Source organism: Cinclus cinclus, chromosome 2, assembly GCF_963662255.1.
Source record: "Cinclus cinclus chromosome 2, bCinCin1.1, whole genome shotgun sequence".
Classification (NCBI taxonomy): Eukaryota; Metazoa; Chordata; class Aves; order Passeriformes; family Cinclidae; genus Cinclus; species Cinclus cinclus.
The window spans coordinates 86,991,641-86,997,338 of NC_085047.1; positions in this window are offsets into that span (position 1 = coordinate 86,991,641).

Below are 5,698 nucleotides of genomic sequence, written 5' to 3' on the forward strand. Positions count from 1 at the left end.
GTAGCTGGATCTGATGCTGCAGAAACACAAGGCACCCTTGGGTGGCAGGCAGCTCACTCTGGGCTGCTTCAGCACACATGGAAAACAAATAGAAAATCATAGAGGAGGAAGCAGCAAGGAAACCGGGCAGTCAGAATTCACAGCTGAGGTGGAAAGATTCCCTCTGTTATCTCTAGCTCAAACTTCTTTTTATTGTTTTTCTTCCAAGACTGTAGCAGCACCGTAGCCAGGCTGTGCCCACCACATTGCCATACTGCACAAAAGCACAGGCAGCATATCAGGTGTTGGAGCGTGTACTGTGAGTGCTGGAGCTGCATTTACTGAGGAAGCTTTGCAGTGCCACAAGGCTGAGGACCAGGAAGTGACTGGCACTGTTGACTTATCTTACTTGGGACTCTCTTTGCTGTGGTTCAACATAAAGGCAGAAGCCAACTTACAGGCTTCATTAAGCAAAATGCAATCCCTTCTGTGTACTTGAGGTGAGTGTTGCAGGAAGAGGCAAAGGAGTTAAAAGAAGGCAAGTCTGGCTTCAAGGAGTGGCTAGATGAGGAAGATGATGTCTGTTTTGCCTGGACAGGCTCAGGACCTTATTCTGCTGCCTTGTCTGCAGGCAGCCTGCCCATCAAAATTATCTCTGGTGCTGAGTGCAGAGAAGATGAGCCAAGAGCTTATTAAATACGAGTCTGTTTTTTCTGCTGAGAAAGGTGGCTTTTATTTTCCTGAAGGGTTATTAACTGAATTCTTCTCTTGTCATAACTCTGGTTGTTTTCCTCTGATTTTTCCAGACAGTTCTCCTTGTTTCTTCAATGTAGGCAGTGACTTGGAGGGATTTACTAGTAGTCTTGTTAAATTTGGAGCAGGAGGAATAAAAATAATGTGGAAATAGGATTTCTTTGGGAGACACGATCACCAGAGCCTGACTTTGGGACAAACTTGTTCTGCAGTTCAGCAACTGCTCATTTCTGATGGAGTGTTGACATCTTCACAGCACCTTGGACTGCCACCTGCACAAACAGTCCTGTGACAGGAGTTGGACCCCAGAGATGTGTAAATACGGTTGGCTCACCTCAGCATGGTCTGGTTCCAGCTTCTGGCTGGGGAGGGCAGCACAGATCATGGTGGACAATAGGAGGGTCTTGCTGGATTCCTCTGTCTCCTCACCATCTCTGATGGAGCCATGGTTTTCTGCTGCTCGGCCCAAGAGCAGCATGGATGGCCTGTTTGCCTTGTCCCAGAGCTGCCAGCATGGGTGACAAGTGCTGGTGTAAAAGCCATGTGCTGGTAATTGTTGCAGGACCCATTGATGCAGTGTCATTTTTTAGTAGATAGTGAACAGAGAATTCTTTCTTTTCCCTTTTTTAAATTAGAGGTTTCTCAGGAGGAACTGACTCTCAAAGGCAGGGTAATAATTTACACGTCAATTCTCAACTTGAGAAATCAAGCCATATCTGGGAAAATGTGGAGACTACTGGTTACAGTGAGTTAAGATATCATAGTACTTTGCTCAGCAACCTTGAATACACTTCAGAGGAATTATGAACCTGAAAAATACACCACTTCATACTTATTTGCATAGGTAAATGAACAAAGCAAAAATAAATCAACAAAGTATTCAGCGTGATGGTGAGTGAGATGGAAGGAAGGAAGGAAAATTGTCTTTAATCACTTTGCTTCAGTAACATTTAAATGCTCTTAGCTGCATTCCTAACAATCCTTAAGAGAGAGATTTGGGATCCTGGAGAGGGAGATAGTTCAGCATTTCCCAGAATGATCTCCATTTAAGTTGCCTTAAGTGAGCTAGAGTGGTTTTCTTCTGGGAATACAGCCAGTGTACATAGAGAGTTAGAATCTGCAGCTAAGGTGCTGCAAGATACTGCAAAGGAAGAAGATGTGAAAAGTTTCTGAATACATGTCCCATCAGTCCCCAGCTTCAAAGTGAAACATGATACAGAGAATTATCTGGTAGTAATAATCCATAGAAAAACCTATATGTGGTTTTTATTTTGTGAAGTGAGACAGTAAAAGATCCCATGCTACAAAAACTCAGTGGTTTTTGTCACTTGTTGAGCATCTTGGAAAACACTGGGAATATGTGAGCCTGAGGGAGACCTGTGCCCCTCTGGAGCTGAAATGTCTTCTCCTACAAGAGCTAATCCGATGCAGCCCCATTGGGCAGGATCACACAGGGTTACATTTCCCCCTGGGGTGTTCACATTGTTTTTTGTTGGTTTTTTTTTTTTTTGACTCTGTAATAGTACAAAAGTTATCTTCTAACCACAAACACAAAATCCTATAATTAAACCATTGTTACCGACAGCAGAGGGCTCATCATGTATACAAAGCAAACATTTTGGCAAGTTTATTGTGCTCCTTGAGACTAAGACAGAATTAATAGCATTGCAAAATTAGAGCAAGCTGCTTGCTACTCTGCTGCTGGATTTTTTCACTGGCAACAAGATTTTGTGTTCCTCTTCATCCTGATAAAAAATGCAACAGTTTTTATTGTTGAAGGCAGCACAGTGCAAAACACCGTATCAAAGTAAAGACTGAAGGGATATTTTGACCTTAAAAAATTGCAATTCACAATCCATTTGAAATAATTCAGCTGCATTTTATTTTTAACATAGAATTACTAAACATTGTGAGGTAGCTGATTAGGGTAATTCAACTATTAAACTGCATAAATTGTCAGATTTAGGGGGTTTGTGCTGAAAGATGCCTGATAGATGATTTCATTTGCATTATATGAGGCCCTTCACTGCTGGGAAGGTACCTTGCTCATTAAACAGAAAGCCAGAGCTGTGTCATGAAGCACTTCTGGAAGCAGAAACTTCTATTTTTTTAAGTCCATTTTGTTTTTGTTCTTTGACTGTAATTCCAGCTCTGTTAGTTTATGTGTGTGAGTCATGAACAAAAGGTGAATTTTTACATTTTATTTCCCTGTTAGATGTTATATTCCAACAATATATATTGCAGCTGCTGGAGCAAAATGGATCAGCCTGAGTTAGTCATATTGCCTCTCAGCTGGAAAAGTATAATGATGTCCTCAGGAAAGCTGATCAGATCTGAAATGCTTTTCTGGTGGCATCAAGTGTGAAACATAACTCACTGTTCATACAGAGGAGAGAACTATATTTTTATTTGCATCTTTCTAGTTCCACAAATGAGCCGTTTCACCAAAGAAGAATACATGAGATCTAAAACTTTTCTGCCTACCTGCTGCAGGACACTGCAGCAACAAGTCCTACTTGCATGACCTTTTGTCTTAGAAATCTGGAGGCAGAACAACACTGTGAGAAAATAAAAGTTCTCCTGGCTGTCATATCAGATGTTCAAGTAACCAAGTGGCTTCTCTTACACAAAGGCCAGGGCCATTGCAGTGGTGGGAGAATATGAAGAAGAACACTGAATGCAATTAAATCCTGCAGTTTTAATTGTTTTAAACAGGGAGAGAATTATAAGAAGACAGAATGTACCTCTAACTACATTTCCTGAAAACGTTTTCATGGAGCAGCAATAATTAGAGGGTACAAATTTGGTCCTCTTTCATATGTTATATTCCTTAAATAGCAAAACTGTTTTTTTTTTCCAAGATTGCTACTAAAGGTAATAGCATATCTTAACATTACACTTTATGCTAATTAGTTATTTATTTTAGAAAGGGTGTTTTGAAAAGAGAGGGAGTTAAGGTGTTGTTTTTTTTTATTGTATCTCAAAAATTAGTCTACTTCTACTGTAGTTCCTAGAATATTAATACCAAAAAAGAATATCACTTGAGATTATGGACTGTGCATGCTTGCTCATGGGGGAGAAGTGTGGAAGTTTTTTGCACAACCAACCTTTGGGCAATTGACCCCAAGGTTGCATGTCCTGTAATTAAGTTACTATTTCTGGTGTGGATCTCTTTGACTGAGAGGTGTCTTGCCACTTGTCATTTCAGCAGGTATCTCACACTGCCTTTTGCCATCTGCAGGAAGGAGAAAACCCTGGGACAGCTGGCAGAACCCTGTTGGGGTCAGGGCTACTGACAGCTCTGTGATGGGCTGCAGCAGGTCTGTGCACAACCCCATTCAGGATCCAGCAGCCATGCAGGCTGATCCTGACAGCGATGCAGGCTCACTGGCTCTGACAAACATAAAACTAGCTTCTCCACCTCCCGTTTTTAACAATGAAAGACAACCTGACTGAAAACCTTCAACAGCATTTTGGATATTCATGTGCTCAACTCTATTTCTTTATTCATTACTAAATGCAGTTGTCATTACCGAGAGGGCTGAGGTTTTTATTTCCACCTCTGTGGAGAAGACAAAATTTTAAAATTGCAAACGCAGGTGCTAGAAAATCTTATGTTTCCAAAGTCTCCCCACATTTTTCCAAAGAGAATGTAATGTAATAATAAAAACGAAACCACTAATATAAACATAAATAAATCTAGCGATTGCAGTGCTAAGGTAGTACTTCACCCATGCATACACAAAATGAAATGCTTGTCTTAGCAGTGGGGCATCACAAGGTTTGTCCTTTGCTTCTGTAACTCATAGGGAGGTCATAACATATGTTCAGAGTAGTTTGAGTCAATCAGCAGCAAATTATTTATCTTGTCAATCTTGTTAAACAAGCAATGGTGAAGAGCCTAGGAGACTTCATGAGTGGGAGTCACAAACTGGTGGGGGAGATTCAGGCCAATGAGCACGAGAATATTATATAAAGGTAGTCAAGTACTGACACGCTATGTGTATGTTACTGCTTTTTAATGAGAGAAATTAAGATTATGTGGGGGGTGATATGTGAAGCTGGCGCTGTGATGAAATTCAGTTTTCCCCAGCATTTCAGTTTGAACTTTAGCTCCAGGATTTTCAGTTCTTAATTTTTAATTAAATTCATATTGACCTCTGTTACTAATACCATCCTCCTGACTGGGCATGAGGTTTCACAGGAAGGAAAACCAGTTGCAGCCAGATTAATCCAGGTAGGAAAGCAACTGTGAATGCATTGATGAGCTTTCAACTGCAGTTCCGTTCCCTTACTGCTTGCCTGCTTGAAAACACTGTGAAACCAAGGTTGCTCACAGGAAGAACTGAGGAATTTTTTTTCATGGCCACACATAAACGTGCATATTTGTGCCTCCCAAGTTGCAACTTAACCCCAGAAACTGTACCACTGGCTTAGCTAGGCAAACCTGCAGCTCAAGCAACACATTTTAATGGAGTACTCACTAGCAGCTTTTCAGGAATACCTCCACAGACTCAACAGCTTTGGTAGAAAGTATCATGAGATTCCAGTGAAACACATCACAAGAATCAGGATGTAAGTGCACAATTTATAACTGTAAACAGAGAAAACCATAACAAATAGAATTTTCCAGCAACAACACAAGTTCAGCAAAGTTCAGCAAAGATCCTGTTTGGATACAAACATCATTAAAAGCAGAAAATGCAGGAAATACATAAGGCAAAAATTTTATTTTCCGAAGTGTAAGTATGTCCTTAGCATAATTTAAGTAATCCATTGCCATTGCAATTCTGATTGCTACAAAACTGAAGGTAAACTTTTTGACTGCACCTATTGCACGCTTTCTCCACAGCTGTGTAATAAAACCCTTCTGTATCAAGAGATCCTTCACTGTGATTAGCTGGTCTGTAGGAGATCAGTTAAATAGTTGACTTAATTATGAAAGATGCTACTTATTTGCATCATT